General features: G+C 39.4%; 1 long non-coding RNA gene across 2 annotated transcripts in view; it reads right to left on the bottom strand.

Moving 5' to 3' along the window:
* Positions 1 to 1,820: 1,820 nt before the first annotated feature.
* Positions 1,821 to 18,023, bottom strand: part of LOC138809497 (uncharacterized) — a 208,163-nt gene continuing 191,960 nt past the window's right edge. For both annotated transcript variants that reach the window (XR_011366877.1, XR_011366874.1), the window contains exons 3-4: positions 6,558 to 6,672; positions 1,821 to 2,049 (exon numbers count right to left, since the gene is read on the bottom strand). This is a non-coding gene — a long non-coding RNA (uncharacterized lncRNA). The remainder of the gene's footprint in view (positions 2,050 to 6,557; positions 6,673 to 18,023) is intronic.

Genomic DNA, 18,023 nt, shown 5'->3' on the forward strand with positions numbered 1-18,023 from the left:
AAGTAATCTCATGAATAAAGACTTTGAAATGAAATTCTTAGGTTAATTAGTATGTACATTTAATAATAATAGATGCTACCCAATAACCTTCCATATTTTCCCTCAGCATTATGTTGGGAGAGAAGAATTTATACACTTTCAGAGAGAAGAAAATTGACATAAGAATGGGCTAATAGAGTTCCAGTAAGGAGAAATGACTCCATTCCTGGTCTATAAGTACCCTCAAGGATAGCAAGTATGTTGTTCATCACTGTATCATGTGCTCCCATCACATATCCTGGAATGTATAAATATGCAGGCATCTGTGGATAAGGAAGTTGCATAGCATCAGAGGCAGGGACTAAACCCAGGCTGGCTGGTAGAAAAAGAATAGAGCCAACAACCTGGGGCATTAGGTCTGATAGGAGAAGTGGCAAAGAAAAATGGAAATCATTTTCCTTCAAACATGACATAAAAAATAATTTGTATTCTAGTTACTGCTATTATCACAACAAATCTAAAACAATATTTTGAAATGTATCATAGATATCAGTGTTTCATGAGTAAATATTGACCATGTCATCTAAGAAAGAACATTAACTTCTGCTATCAATGTACTCTGCACTTACCATTAGTTTTGTGGACATGTAGATATTGGATCAAAATGTTCTAAGTCTACACTAATGGCGCTGGCTGCCCTTAAGATCAAGCTAATTGGTAAAGTTTTCTCACCAGCCAGCAGTCCATTTTGACCATCATGGTGGAATGTCTGAAGCTAACCCAAGACTAGAAATTGGATATATGAGTTCAGTTATTGGTTTAATAATCCAAGGAAATCAAGTTGTTATTATGAGGTAGGTAAACTGATCATCTAAAAATTGTATAATGATTGTAAAAACCACGTGTACACTATAACATATATTACCATAAAATACATCATAGTAATTGTGATAGATTAGATAGATAGATAGATAAATAGATGCATGTCATTAAATGCTATCACCTTCTAGGCACTGTTCCCATGTTACTGATAGACATCACAATCCTAGGTATAGGAATGATTATCCCTACCTTACAGATAAGGAAACAGAATTCTAGATAGGTGAATTGTCCCTGCTATGATTAATTAGTAACAAAACAAGAATCCCCATGCAGATATTTTAAACTCATTTTCCAACTTTAAACCTTAAATTCATTTTTCTATCCTCTTTGAGGCCCCAATTCAAGTATGAGCTAATGCCATGGTTCATTCACTATTTGTACCATTACCTCATATTTCTTTCTTTGAGCTGTCTCGCTAATTCAGGGGGATGGCAGTGTTTATGACATGCAATTAAATCTCAGCCTCACATTCAGGCCATCTCCTCTAAATAATGTGTGATCCCCTTTCTACAAAAAAAAATGGATTAGGCCTCAGATCTAGGAATAGCACATTTGCGGTGCATGACTTCCTTCCAGCGCATGTCTGATCGCCCTGGGCATTGGGGATATTTCAACATTTAGGCTCTACATTTATCACGGTGTGTTTGTTGCCTATAACACTTTTTTTGTACCTGGCTCATTAGAGAGACCACTAGACATTTTAAAACCAAATTGAGTTTAAATACATTTCCTTGACGCATCTGTTTTGTTAAATGTATCCCATGAAGCCAACATTAAAAGCAATGCCATTAAGAGGGCATAAGGTAAGCTCATTTAGTTGACCAAATCGTATAATACAATGAATTAATATGGTAATATGCCTTTGGAGACCAGCAGCAGATAATAGAGGTGAACAGAGGAGCTTGAGTCTGGTTTTGGAAAAGCAAAAGCAATTCATCATTATGCTGTAACAATATAGGAGAACATTTCTCATTTCCCACACGCTTGCCCCCAATTCTGAAAACCTTTGGTAGTACTTTTTGAACATTAACTTTGGCCAATAGGACTGTTCATTCAGACTGCTGCATTTTTTGCTGTCCAGGGAGCTCTCTTGTTTGTATTTTGAAGCAGTGATGAGGAAATGGAGATTTCAGTCATGAGAGTTGGTGGGGAGGAAGCTGCCTCTCATCCTGCAGAACTAGCAAAACACTGCATATGGAAGATAAAGGGAAACACAAAAGCAGGTAGTTCAAAAATACCATAAAAGATTCCAGACCTTCTGTCTAGAGAGTCAATTATGTGCTATGTAAACTGTCCCTGAGTTCTTGAACACAATCCTTCTCCCAGTAGCTTGAGCTCTGGTTTTTATGAACTTTTTTTTTTTTACTATTATTATCTTTTAATAGTAGTAGAAAGGGATTTCGATTCAACTTGGCAGTTTATGGACACAATGCATCTTGATCTATGTCACCTCTTACATCATTCTCCCCCATCTCTCCCAACCTCACCCATCCCCTTAAGTTATCTGTTTTGGGTGGTTTTTTTTTTTTTAACATATAGACATTGACTATTATGTCTGTATCCACCCACGCTCCCTTTCTTTTTGCGTCTGTCTCCTCTCTCCTTGACCTAAACTCACCATAATAACAACACATGTTCCTGCTTCCTAGTATTCGTGCCAGAAAGAACCTTACAAAATTAATGTGCTTGATCAGCAAGGGTATATCACCTAGCTACTTTATGAAAAAGAAAGCCACTTAAATAATGTTTTTGTCCCAACTATAAAATTAAAGATTCTCATTACAGAAAATATTAGAAAGCAAACACAGACAAGTATCAAGGGAAAATGTAAAATTATTTAGAATCCCAACTTTCAGAGATGCGATTAATGTTTTAGCACATTTATCTCTGTTTTATATGCCATTAAATAGTTTTCAAGAACGGGATTTTATTTGCTATAATAAAATGTTTTAAAAAAGCTTCTGAAATCTGAACATTTGGGTTTCTGATTAGTATCATTAATATGCTTTTCAGTGAGAAAAGCAAAACAAATACCAGTGCTTTGACATAAACTTTCACATCATGTTTAGTTTCTCTTAGGATGACATATTCTCAGGGACAGCTCCCAGGCTCTGCATTCAAGTCCCAGGACCAGCACACACACAAAAAGTGCTGCTTAATTAGTCAAGAGTATTTTTTATTCTGTGTCTTTCATGTGAACAGATTCTAAAAGTACAATCTTTATCATGGTCCATACATCTTCTTAAGATTAAATAAGGACTTCAAAGCCCAAATTGATCCAGCTTTACATTTGAGGAACAGCAAAGAGATTTTGTCCAGGTTCACTTACTGACCTAACACCAAGGCTGCATCCAAATATTCTTATTCCCGGTTGGACAGCCAGGGCTCCCCATTAAGTCCAAAGAGAGTCACTCAAACATGACTTCATGACTTCAAATTTACTCTTTATTTCCTGGTCTGTTGCTGTTATTCCCATGGTTAGCTAAATCCAAATATCCCAGAGTGCCTACAAAAAGATCACTTGTATTTTCATGAAGTAATTATTAAAAAATGTGTCTGAGTTAATTGGAATTTAACTACTGATATACAAAATGTCCATCTTGTATGTCTCTAAGATCTTTTGCCCCTCCCCTCCCCACTGAGGACAATGTCTACAAAGTCAGAATGACATTGTTCTTGCTTCCTGGGCACAGGGTCTTCCTGGTAGAGATTATATTGCCAACCAACTTTGCAGCCACGTGTGTGCATGTGACAAAGAGACTTAAGTATTCACCAACAGTGACTGGCACCTGCTTAGAAGAAAAGTCTTTCCCTGGGATTTTTGCATTGTCTTTTTTTTTCCTTTAGCCAAAATATAAGCACATTAAAAGCTCAGCTCTGATTTAAGTGAACAAAATGACCACCCCTGGTTGATAGTGCAGCAAGTAGGCTTATAGCACCGCCATCTTTCAGTGACAGCATAGAGCAGATAGACCCAAAGACACATCAGTCTAGATCATGAAAGCATTAGTGTATTTCATTTACCCACTGACTTTATCAGAGTTACTGTCCTTATGATAACTTACATAGGAAGCACACATTTTCTGGCCCTTTGAGAAATGGAGAATGAACACTACAGTTAGCATCCTGCCATGTTGCCCAAGATATATTTAATTTGAAATTAATCTATATAATGTCTACTGAGGAGAAAAAAAATACAACCTGTCAGCTCTGTTTGGGGACCGAAAGGGTGGGTCTGGTTCATGTTGTAAATGTAATCCATAAGTGTCTATTGTCTATTTTAAGGGTCTCTACTACCTAAAAAATATTTTTTAAATCCACTCCTCTTTTCATATGTCCTAGTAAAAGAATGATATGAGCTGACAGAAAAATATGATAACAATGCTATGTATTTCATTGACAAAGGAGCTGTGCCACTGAAATCTTGATGTGGACATTAATTCAAATCATATCTGACAATACTAAAGTATTTTCATATTGACCTTGAAACTTTTCCTGCCATACTTCCCTTAATAAAAATAAAGGTTTATAATGGATGTTTTGACATATAAGAAGAGAAAGGGAATTCAAAGCCCCTTTCCCTTTTGCCACATTTCTGTTGCGTTCCCAATCTAAAGTTACATTTGGACTCACACCCAGCTGCAACTTGGTTAAAGCCTGAAAGCCTGGTGGCTGGTTTCTCCTGAAACTCAGACCTGCCCTGGGGACTCCTTCTCTTTAAGTACAAAGAGCCTGAAGACAGACCTATCAGTGCTCCTGCCAGCCCTCCAGCTGCTCCAGTGAAGGAGCAGCCAAGTAGTTGGTAGGGACACAGGAAGCCCTATGGACCCCATACACAGACTGAGAGGGGACATCCACTTCTCTCTGTACTGTCTCACATCAGCTACCCTCCAGAAGGTACCAGTCTCCCCTTGGGGCATCTCCAGAGAACAATAGATTAAATGAGGCACCCCTATTCTCTTCTGGTTTAAACTCCCATAATTCTGTTATTTATAATTGAATTCTTTCTTCCCTCCAATGGAAAAATAAAGTACTTCTTCCTTATCTGTGCTTACTACTTGAATCTCTCTCTCTCTTTCCCTTGCTGATTTGTAACTACTATAGTTCCCAGAAGAATTAAAGGTGGCTGACCTCCTCTCTTCAATAGTGTGATTTTTTTGTTCTTCTCTAGTTATATAAGTCAGAGAATGTCTTTTTCTTAACAACCAGTTATCTAAAACTCATAATGTTTGTCTTAAAAAATTGTTACAATAAAATAACTCTGCCTTTTTCTGGAAAAGAGACTGTATTAGTTGAGTTCATGGTACTTACTACATTGAGAAATATGAAACAGGTGAGGATTTCTACTCTCTGTTTTTCCATTTTCAATCAAAGGTAGCCAGAGACTTTCCAAAGACTGCCTAAAGATGTAAAATTCTTTCATAGAAAGTAATGTCTAATTATTACTCCTAGCTCAGTATTCACTAACAATCGCCATTTTTGTGTTTTGAAGATTAGATCATGATTGGGGTGTGTGTGTGTGTGTGTGTGTGTGTGTGTGTGTGTGTGTGTGTGTGTGTGTGTGTGTGTGTGTGTGTGTGTGTGTGTGTGTGTGTGTGTGTGTGTGTGTGTGTGTGTGTGTGTGTGTGTGTGTGTGTGTGTGTGTGTGTGCATGTATGCATCAGTCCTAGGGCTTGAACTTGAAGCCTGGGCACTGTCCTTAATCTTTTCTTTGCTCAAGGATAGTAATTTACCACTTGAGTCACAGCTCTACTTTAGGCTTTTTGCTGGTTAATTGGAGATAGAATCTCACAGACTTTTCTGCCAGTGTTGCAACCCTCAGATCTCAGCCCCCTGAGCAGCTGGGATTACAGGCATGAGCCCTTGGTACTCTGCTATCCTCTTAAATTTTAATGATTGGCTCACACATAATATAAGAAATTAACCCAGTCTAAATTTCACATCATATTATAGATTGACATTGTAAACATTTGGTAGCATTACAAATTTCAGTAGCACATTGGATTGGTGGTAAAGTTATATAAATACAGAGCTCTAGTTAATTTAAAAATCATCCATCTACTGTAGTGTGGATTTTAAATGTCCCTCAAAGGTCTATATGTATTAAAGACTGATCATAAGTTTGGCATTATTGGGAGATGGTAAAAATTTTAAGAGGTGGCACCTAGTAGGAGGTTTTGAGTCATGAAGGGTCATGACTCAAAGTCATGAATGTGACAGTGACACTTTTTTCAATTCCAGGCTATGAAGTGAATGCTCTCATCTGTGAAGTATTACTTTGAAACAGGCTCTAAAGCACTGGGGACAACCAAACAAACATCTGTTGAAACCTCCAAAACCATGAACCAAAATAAACCTTTTCTTTTTCTAAGGTGACTGTCTCTGGTACCTGTTAAAATAAGCTGATAAACGCACCATCTAAGCCAACTCAGACTATAGCAATGTCCTCTCTCCTCTCAGAGGCCAAGGTCACAGAGCTGCTCTCATAACTATTAAACACAGAGAAATCATCTTCAGTGATAAGCAACCACTGATTAGAAACAGTGGATAATGCAAACATTCCCTTTCCTTCTATTGTTTACTCTCAAAATGGCAAGTAATATTTCATAAAGCAAAATGGCCTGATGACCAAACTAAAATTTATTTAATAAAAAACATTTAATAAAACTGTGATTATACTCAAAGCAATAGCATACGATATTCTGCTGCTAACAGGAACATTGTAGTCAAATCACAAGAATTCTCATATGATATCCATGTACATAATTCACATTTTGAGGCTCCATGGTGTGTCTCGGGGCTTCAGAAGAACTAATATTAAAAACAAAGAAGCAATGTCATTTTTCTTCACATTGAGACACGGCTAGCTGATTATTTATATCATGCACACACATACATACACAAAGCTAAATATATGGACACACCAAGTGACTCTGAAAACATTTTATTTTATATAATTTATTTTTAATCAATTTAAGTAATTGTACAAAGGGTTTTCAATCCAACATGTCAGTTTGTGACTACAATGCATCTTGATTGATATCACCACTTCCTTCATTCTCCTAACTTGGGAACTTATTTTAAACAAAAGCTTTAGAAAAATGTACTAAGCAATTCATATACTCTTCAGTAGAAAACTCCAACCCTCCATTTTTAATGGTTAAAAAAAACCCTTACTTCCTAAGTCAGTTGTGAAAACTTATGCAAGTTTCGGATTAGTTTCAAATTTGCTCATAGTCATTGTATAAGACAAATTGAGATCCATGATTTGAGAATATTTAAATAAACATTATATAAGGCCAGAGCAGGTAGTGTTTTCAAACACTTCATAGATAGTAACCAGAATACAAGCAATGAAATCTGAATTATTGGAAATCCTCAGGAATTCTCTCAAATCATAAACTATTCTTAAAATACTTTCAACATTTCTCAAATTCCTTATATCATAGAAATCTATCAAATTGCCTATTTAATAAGAAGTAATTTAAAAAACCCTGTTGGCTATAGAAAATAGTTGACTATTGGAAAACACTAGCAAACATTACAGGATAGTATTTCCATAACATTCACATCCCCCAGTAAAATTAAAAGCTCTACATAGACTCAAAGTCTAAATTTCCAATTTAAGATCTCATGCTGCTCTCAAAGCTCACTATTTCTTGGAACACTATTCACAGGGCTTGTAGAAGGTACCCTATGCATACAAATTAACACGTTTGATTTGCAAGAATGAGTCACCATTAGCAGCACACAGGACCATGAACACAAATTCTAATGCCCTCAGCCACAAGCAAGACTGACTCAGTATATGCTAACGTTTGTCTCCTCTATGCTTCTAGTCAGGCTGTTAGAAAATGCTAACCTTAACCTCTGACTACTTCTTCTTTTCCGTTCTTACTTGTTATCTGATGTCTGTGGGTTCCTCCTAATTAGCAGTGGCTCTGTGTTGGTTGTTAAGTTTTAATCATCATAGAATTATTTTTTTTCCCTGTCCCTAATTTCTTGGCAAATTTTTCTAGAGAGCCAAAAGTACATATGTCTTCCAAGAAATGTCAGGAAGGAATTCTCAGATGGCACTTGAGGCTTGATAGTAGAAATAGGTCAGCAAAATAACTGTTTCATCACAGCATTTTGCTGTGTTTTCAAAGGGTATCAGCAAACCTGCTAAGAGCATGGAAAATGGCTCTTCAGCCATCTTTTCCATCTATCTAAACTATCACTACCAGTTCTTTTCTCCTAAACCCATTAATTCCCTACAGATTCCATCTGCAATCCATGCCAAATCTCCCAGGAGCTCAGCTTGGATCCAGCTCACCAGCACACAAGTGGCAAAGTGAGGCCTAAAACAAGGTATTCATACCTGGCTCCCTGAAAACCTCAGGGTTCAAAGAACCCACCAGAGGCTCCTGTGGAGCAGCTAATGAGGCTCATCTCTACTTCAATCACTGCAGCTCCACATCTATCAGTTTACCTTATCTGAGTTTATTTTTTAAATAAAGGAATAATTTTTTGCTTGTTTAAAGGGCTAGTTCTGTTGCTAACAAGGAAACAGAAACCTGCAAGGCCCTGGGTGACCCCCCAAGGAAGGGCAGATGTCCAAGAGAGTGAGTCAATTTCAGTTGCAGGCATAAAACTCCAGTACAGGTGGGACCACAAAGAAGTGGTACCAGGAACCTTTTGCGTAGACTTGAGAGATTGACACAGAAGTTTTCAGCCTGCAGAACCCAGCCAGGGTCTGAGCCAGATCTCCTCAGTATCTCTGTCCGTGCATGTTTGAGTCCATTTGAGGCAGACCAGGAACCAGGACAAAGTAGAACTGGAAAGGCACTTCAATACTTCAATACTTCTCAATTTTCTTCCCCAGAAGGAGTTTCCTGGGACATTGCAACGTTCTTCATGGAGACTGAAAACTCACGCTTTTCTACTTCCTTTTTCTTTCTCTTTCCTCTTCTTCCTGTTCTTCCTTCCCTTCCCTCTTTCCTATCTTCTTCCCCATCTCTTCTTCCTTCCACAGCTGCTTCTTTTCTCAAAGAACAAAATCTGGGGCTAGGAAGGTGGCTCAGTGGTAGAGCGCTTGCCTTGCATGCATGAGGCCCTGAGTTCGATTCCTCAGCACCACATAAGCAAAAAGGAAAAAAGCCGGAAGTGGTGCTGTGGCTCAAGTGGTAGAGTGCTAGCCTTGAGCTGAACAGCTGAGGGACAGCACCTAGGCCCAGAGTTCAGGCCCCACGACTGGACCCCCCCCCCAAAAAAAAAGAGTCAAAGAACAAAATCATCTTACTTTGTGTTTACAGCTTTTCACTTCTTTCCATTTTTTTTTGCTGCAACAAACATTTTACATTGTCATAGAGGATGCACCACACTTTGCTAGATGATCACTGTATTCTCTCTTCCTCATTGCTCAGTCCCCATGCCCTCAAAGCTCCTATCTTGCCTTACTTGTCCTAGGCCACTCACTTGCCTTTCCCTGTGGCTTCATTTATATCACCTCCTCATAAAGAGTGCCTATTCATACAATATCTTGACCTGTTAAGATCAAGGCTCTATTCCCACACAGTTGAGCCACAATATTCCCCAAAGTCATTCTCAATTCTTTTGAACACAGAATGATCTGCCAAAGCACATAATATTTTGCCTAAATGTACATTGTTCTAGTTAATAAGAAAAGAATTACAATGAATCCTTCATTGCCAAAATATGCATAATGTTCTTTATAGAGCAAGCTTAAAGAATAGATTATTAACTAGCTAACTGAATATGAGAAGAGCAAGGACAGGTCTCAGAATAATGACGTTGTGAACTCTTCATTTTCAAGGCATGCACATTCTCCCGTAGAATAATTTTCAAAAAGGAATCTTAGATTTGATTCAAGTGGCAAAGGTTTTTCAGGTTAATTTTCATAATTAATTTCATATATGCTATTTTATAAATATTTCAATGCACTATAATAGCATTGTCAGAACAACTCTTAGCAAAACCCTTTAGCCATACTCGGCAGCAAATTGATGGAGGTTCTTAGCAACAAACTCCTGAGGTGGAGCACTAAGTGTATCATCAGGACTATTTTGTCTCCTTACACATCTTATCACACTGCCTCAGTAACCCTGAACACTGTATTTCCAAAGTGATAATGGCATGGAAAACTGACTCTTCATGAATATGCAGTGAATAACCCAAAATAAAAACCATCTTCTTGAATCATGCAATTTTGTTGATAAAGAGAGATAATGAACCAATGTCTAAGATTAAAAGCTTTGGAGTCAACCAAAACCCTATATGGATTTGGACTCCGCCACTAGCTAGCTGTGTTACTCCTTGCTGACTCACTTTATTCCTCCATAAAATGTGTATAATTACTCTCTTATGCTACCATCGTAGAGATAATACAAGATATCATCTAAGCTCTGTGAGAACAATGGTCAGACCTTGTTTACAATCATTTCCTGGGTGCCAAGCCAAGTTCCTAACACATAATAAGCACTCAAATAAATTTCTAGAGATTCAGAAAATATATAATATCCAAATAGAAGTCATGAAGGAATTTTCACCTAGAAACATTAGATCTGATATGAGAAACAGATCAGCAATATGGTGTATTTCATAACAGCATTGTGCTGTATTTCTAAATGGTATCTACAAAAGCACAAAGATAGTAGGAAGCATGTGAATGAATGGATGGACCCCTCAATTTGCCACTTGGTATACATTAAGAACTAGAAGCCCTGAAAATATACATTACAAAAAGAATTGGCCAGTTAGTTAATCAACTTATGCTGTATTTTTATGACCTTGTGTCAGGTGAAAGGACTTGACCTTTAAATCTGTATGATCATGTTCACAGGAATACTCTTGGTGCACTTTTACCAGACCTAGCCACTACATTTGAAAAGCTTCAAAGACTTTTCTTGAATCAGTAGAGAGCTCAGGGGTTCAAGGTATAGCTTAGATGGTAGGGTACCTGCCAATGAGAGTCAGATATCAAGTTCAAGTCCCTGTCTCAGATGAAAGGGGGAAAAAAAGAAATATCCAGTAGAGAGTTGAAGAATTCTGCAAGCATTTACCCTTAATTCAAAGAATCAGAGACCTGGTTTCTAATTTTGTGCTGCCCTACCACCACTTTCTCTAGGTCTGCTTTCTCTTCCTCATGATCTTCCCCTTCCTGGGAGATGACAAGCAGTCAAAGGGGTGAGGGCAAAATCAAAGGACTGCATTTCCCTCTGGACAATGTTTATTTTGTTCTCTTAGCAAATACTGAGCACCTCCAGGTGCTACTGGTAGGGGTTATGCCAAAGGATGGGGTAAATAAATGTCATGCTAATCAAAGCCTAGCGATTGCCTCGGGTAAAGAGGTAACACCTGCTAAAGCAGACCTGGGCACAGTCAATGCAGGAACAAGTGGTGGGAATTGGGGGAAGCTCTTTATGTTGCTCCCCAATGAGCCCTGTAGAGGTTGGATTTGCACTCAGCCTGTTTCTTGGTGAAGGAGGACAGGCGCTTATCTATTCCAGATACCTCCCCCATGTGCAAATCTGAAATGACATCATTTCATTTAAAAAAAAAGCTGCTGAGGTCAGTGAGCTTGACCCTTCCTCCTTTGACAGATGTGTCATTAAAGTCTACAGAGATTCAGTAACACACTCAACATTGTGAAGCCATACTGGACACTAACCCAGCAGGGCAAGTTTAAAAGCAGACACAGAACCTTTGAGCTTCTTTGCAGGCTTAACTAAGCTATGCAATACTTACTTCTTTGGATAGGCAAAGTTGCCAACTGAGAAGTGTCTCCAGAAAGATCACAACCCTTATTATGTACCATGACAACACAACAATTCTGGTGATTCCACACATGATCATCTGGAACATTTGTTACTGTCCTGTAGCATAACCCTTATGAGTAACCTCCACCTTCCCTCCACTTCAGGTAGGAGGCTAATCTGATCTCATGGGGAACCTGGCTAGAGAAACAGGACTGCTGACACATGTCCAGTGTGGACTCTGTGCCAAGTGCTGCTCCAGAGTTTTTTACATGCTCACAGCAACCTATGAAAGATTTGGGCTCCATTATTATTCCTCTCTTAAAACTAAGGAAACATAGAACTTGCCCAAGCACATGAAGCAAGTTATGGGACAAAGAATGAATCCAAACTGAGGCCATTCATTTTATTTCATTTACTTTTTTTTTTTTCTCAGTCGTGGGGCCTGAGCTCTGGGCCTAGGCACTGTCCCTCACTCTTCAGCTCAAGGATAGCACCCTACCACTTGAGCCACAGCACCACTTCCAGCTTTTTTCTGCTTATGTGGTACTGAGGAATAGAACCCAGGGCTTCATGCATGAAAGGCAAGCACTCTACCACTGAGCCATCTTCCCAGCCCCTACTTATTTATTTTTGTTCCAGTACTGGAGCTTGAACTCATGGCCTGAGTAGATTGTCTATTAGCTTTTTTTTTTTTTTTTTTTTTTTGCTTAAGGCTGTTGTTCTACAACTTGATCCATACCTCCACTTCTGGCTTTTTCTTTAAGTGGTTAATTGGAGTTAAGAATCCCATGGACAGGCTGGGAAGGTGGCTCAGTGGTAGAGCGCTTGCCTTGCATGCATGAGGCCCTGGGTTTGATTCCTCAGCACCACATAAGCAAAAAGAAAAAAGCTGGAAGTGGCGCTGTGGCTCAAGTGGTAGAGCGCTAGCCTTGAGCTGAAGAGCTGAGCGACAGCGCCCAGACCCAGAGTTCAGGCCCCACGACCGGACCCAAAAAAAAAAATAAAATAAATAAAAATAAATAAAATAAAAAAGAATCCCCTGGACTTTGAACCATGATTGTCAGCTCTCAACATCCTGAGTAGCTAATATTACAGGCATGATCCATCAGCACCCAGCTAGTTTTTTTAATCTTCAACTAGTTATACAAAAGAGTTTCAATTCAATATGTCGGTATATGTGTATAATGCATCCTAATCAACATCACCACATCCATCATTCTTCCGCATCTCTGCCAATCCCACCTATCCCTTCAACTTGGCTTCTTTTTCACATATGCACATTGAATATTATGACTGAAATATTATAACGCAATACATTGTTAGGGTCCAAATGAGTACATATCTACCAACTCTTGCCTACTATCTACTGATATAGAAAAACCACTCCAAACAATAGGAGTCCTGTTTGCTTATGGTTCCTTGGATAAGGAATTTTAATAGGAAATCATAGTGACTTTGATTTCAGGTCTGCAGTATCTGTCATGAATCTGAGAAGGTTCAAATGACTTGACAGCGGCTGTGTGTTTTAGGCCTCACTTATCTTTGACATGATCTTACCATGAAGCTAGCTTGGGCTTCCCCACAGCATGGCAGTGGATGGTTGCAGGAGGGAACACCCAGTGGCTAAATCTTACTAAGCTTCTTCTCTTATCAAACTTCCTAATTAGCCAAAGCAAGTTGCATGGGCCATGCCCACAATATTTAAAGGGTTTAAACACCAGGAGGAATGGTTCACGGAGGGAGTATCACCACCGTAAAAGATGTACAAGACATTATATCAAAAAACAAACTTTACAACTTTGGTGGGGGCAAGGGGAGGGGGGGATGGGGAGATAGGAAGGGATGGGAAGGGGAAGCAAAGGAGGAGACAACAATGCTTGATAAGACATGTACTCATTATCTTGCCCATGTAATTGTAACCCCTCTGTACAGTATTTGCACAATTAAAAAAAAAAGTGGGGCATAAAAATGGAGTGACAGCTTCAGACCTTGCTCGGGGTTTCTGTTGCTTTATTTTCCTGTACTTCCTTTCACAAAGAATATTTAATACATGAATAGGGAACTTGAAGTCACTGTATACTGCATTTCAAACAACGAAAAAGTGACCTCAGAGATAGGTGTTATGTTTGGACACAAAGATTAATTTACACAATGAATTTATTTTCATCTCATTTTTAAATGATTTAATAAAGCAGGATGCTGAGTAGTAGGTTTTCTTAAGAAAAATACATTTCTAGAATATTATTGAAAAATACTAGATCAGATTGAATAGTTGTGTTAATAAGATGAAGTAAATAAAGACCTGTGTCTTTAACAACTTTGCCACTCAAAACCTGATAAGAGAAGAAACGTGGAGAGAGACACCAGATAAACACTCAGTTTGTTAAGACATTTTTTTAATGAACAGGTTATTTTTTAATGAGCAGGTTAATGATTTTTCTGAGATATTGGAGGAAGAGCTTGATAAAGCTATCCAAATTTCCTGTCCTAGCTCAGAAAATAAAACCATTTAGAAAGGTCTTGGACTTACGATTCAACTTCTATTCCAATGTGACACAGATGAATCATTTCTGTCTATGGCTTTGTTTCCTCAGTTTTAGGTAATCACTGATTGCAGAGGGGGGAAAACTACATGTCAATCCTAAAAGCAGTTTATGGCCTAATTTCTCATCTAAAACCAAAGTAAACTGTGTTGAAGCAAAACATTTAATTATATTTTGTCTCTCACATACAGGCATATTTTTTTATCACTGCTACAAGCTTTATTTTAGCTTATGAAGTGAATATGAATATTACTGCATGGAGTACAAATGATTACATGCTTGCAGTTACTCTCTTCTGAAGGGTAACTCAAGTTGTGTGAGGTCATGTGAGGCAAAGATCTAAGCTAGGGCAGGGAATGATCTGTTTGTGTTGAAAACTCACTGTCCCAATACAATCACGCAGAGGTGATGTTCATGCTCATCAAAACTTAGAACCGTTGAGTTTCATTATGTTTACCCTTAGCCAGCTAATTAGAAAGAGTTTGTTTGATGGTATCATTATGCATACTTGGGACTAAATACATCAGAGGGATCAGATAAATGTGGTATTGATCAGAAAGCACTCCCAGCTCAGTGCCCAGAACTCTCCACATCACTTTGAACTACTAGTCCTTTTACTATGACAGCAAGTTCACAATTCATTCTTCAACAGCTAAGTTTCCTCAGAAACCAAATGAAGCTAGGCACCAGTGACTCCTGCCTATAATCCTAGCAATTCAGGAGGCTAAGATCTGTGAATCACAGTTGGAAGCCAATCCAGGCAGAAAAGTGCATACGACTCTTATCTCCAATTAACCAGCAAAAAGTTGAAAGTGTAGATGTGGCTCAAATGCTCGAGCATCAACCTTGAGCAAAAACAAAAAGAAAACAACAACAAAAATAAAACCCTAAGGTCCAGGCCCAGAGTTCAAGGCCCCATCCTGGCACAGAAGAAAAAGGAGGAGGAGGAGGAAGAACAAAAGGAGGAGGAGAAGAAGGAGAAGAAACCAAGTAGTCTGTCATAACTTAAGAGTCACAAAACACAAAAGAACTTTGTGATTGATATAAGAGCTCTGGACTCTGAACTTCTAGAAAGGGACATGTATTTAAGTTTATAAAGTCAATTCTTCCACACTATGATTAGGAACAAAAACCTATGCAGAATTAGAGAATACTTAAGGATTCTCTAGTGTTTTTACAATAGGAACAGCATTTTAGACAGGTCCAAATCTCCAGAGAGAACTTTAATTCATGTTTATCATACAGACAGAAGATCAGAAAGGAAAGAAAAAAACTGGATGCCAACCATAACTGTTCCTTTTTCACAACAACAACAACAACAAAATTGCCCTCACAGTGTCCTCACTGGACTTTCATCTAATTGGTCAGAATTAGATCACTTGATCATACCAAGCCACAAGGGCCCATGGCCACCCTGATCCAAAATAGGATGTCTGAGTAAGAAAGAGGGAAGAATCACCCAGATAACTAGCTGTCTCTAACAGCCTCAACATCGCATGTGAGCTGTGCTTTAGATTATACTTAGGTTTACCAAAACAGAAAGGAAGATCTAGGTCAATGCAGGACCCAGGACATGTGAAGGCAACACATAAATGACTGCTGCCAGGGCCTTTCTGTGGTGAGTGGACAATGAAGCAGGAAAAGAAGAAAGGAAGGAAGGAAGGTAGGAAGGAAGGAAGGAAGGAAGGAAAGAAGGAAGGAAGGAAGGAAGGAAGGAAGGAAGGAAGGAAGGAAGGAAGGAAGGAAGGAAGGAGGGAAGGAGGGAGGGAGGGAGGGAAGGAAGGAAGGAAGGAAGGAAGGAAGGGCTGGAGGAAAGGAGGGAGGGAGGAAGGAAGGGAGAGAGAGAGAAAGACAAAGAAAGAGAGAGAGGGAGGGAGGGAGGGAAAAAGAAGGCATGAGCATCCAAGCTTGCCCACAAAGAGCCTGCTTTTGAGCCCCTGGGGCTTCACCAGCTGGAGTTGCAGGAGGACAGATGCAGTGAGAAACAAAGCCATCAATGTCAGGAAAGGCTTCCTGCAGTCTGCTCCCCTGAACAACCTGGGCAGGGCTGCCCAGCAGCAGACTTAGCTAACAGCCAGGTGGGTGATGGCCAACTTCTCTGAAGTTTCCATGTGGCCTGATATTACCATGATTAAGGGCTTTCTTAAGGACATGGGCATTTTCAAATGGGCTCTGGCTGAGTGTGGCATAGAAGGATTTGCCTAATGAATCCAACAGACTACAGATAGCTCTCAGGGCCCCAGCTGTGACAACCCTAACCCATTGTGGTAATAAATTCAAGTGTGAGTGGCATAAAAATGGGAGGCCACAAGCATCTGGCAGCCTGAACGTGCCAAGGGCGGATCTTGAGATGGTGGTAATCGAGAGGTGGGGGCTATGCAGGAAAAGTGCAAACAAACTTGGCTCTAACATTTTGTTTCTGTCAAGTTCTAGAGGAAATATAAGATAATTGTCCACAAGGCAATGAGGTTATATCTCCCCCCCCCCCCATGGCCACCACCCTTTTGCCTGACTCCAGTTTTGACAACATGCTTGTTTTTGCTGTTGGAAGAACAAAAGGATGACCTGGTTTGTTACACTGCAGGACACAAACAGAATGATTTATTTACCCCCAAGTCTTTTCTTAGGAAGAAACATGATAATGAGACTGTTACTTCATCACTAACAGATGCTAACCCATCCCTACAAAGACCTCTCGAAAATGGAACTCTGGGAGACTGTGTCCATGGTCACACTATTTCCAACTGAGGAGATGGCTAAGGAAACCCAAACCCTTGGAAAATAAAATCCATTACTATCTAGGGCTTTTAGAAAAATGAATATCCACTGATGGCCGTGCAATGAGGAAAGCATTTCTGTCTGACATGAAACATGTAGTCAGTCCTCTTTGGAGAGAGGGACCCTTTTCTAAAGCCTAGACCCACAGCCAAGGTTGCATTTGCTGAAGAAGGCAGAGTGAGAGAATTTCCCAATCCTGTGTGCTTTGGAGGGCTACCATAATAAATAGAGCATACTAGAAGGCTCAGACAGAAATGTATTGACCCACCATTCTGGAGGTTAAAGTCCAAATTGTCAGGCTCATCAGGGTTGGTTCCTCTGAGCACTGTGGTGGAGAATCTGCTCCCTGCTTTTTTCAGCACTCCTTCACATCTCCTGGCTTGTGGCTGCATGATTCTAATCTTCACCTGGCATTCTCCCTGCTGCTGTGTGTTCCAACCTTCCCTTTTTATAAGGGTATCAGGTCTACCCTCATGACTCTATCTTCATTGTCTTACAAATAAGATGTTTCCAAATTGGGCCACACTCACAGGTTCTGGGGGTTAGAATTTTAGTGTCTTTGAGGAGGCACAATTCAGCTGATGATACCAGTTGATCCTAACCAAAGAATTACTTCCCTTCACCTTGGCATTGAAAAGCATGCAAAAGTATGCTTGGAAGCCAGGTTCTGGTGGCTCACACCTGTAATCCTAACTACTCAGGAGAATGAGATCTGAGGATTAGGTTTCTAAGGTAGGCCAGGCAGAAAAGTCAGTGAGACTCTTTATCTCGGGATTAATCAGCAAAAAGTTGTAAGTATAGGTGTGGCACAAGTGGTACAGTGCCATCATTGAGCAAAAAAAAAAAAAAAAAAAAAAACCTAAGGGCAAGCTTAAGGCCCAGAGTTAAAGCCCCAGTACCTGCATACAAAAACAGCAACAACAACAATAACAACAACAACAACAAAAGAACACTTGGTGACATTACTTTTTTCTCAAGCAAATTTGGTGGGGGGGGGGGAACTCATTTTCTGTGATTGCAAACTATGGTCTTTTAACAGTAGAAAGAAATTGTTCAACCTGAGCCCTGTATTAAAATTTCCTAT

The sequence above is a fragment of the Dipodomys merriami genome, unplaced genomic scaffold (genome assembly GCF_024711535.1).
Source record: "Dipodomys merriami isolate MVZ:Mamm:240054 unplaced genomic scaffold, mDipMer1.0.p SCAF_5, whole genome shotgun sequence".
Classification (NCBI taxonomy): domain Eukaryota; kingdom Metazoa; phylum Chordata; class Mammalia; order Rodentia; family Heteromyidae; genus Dipodomys; species Dipodomys merriami.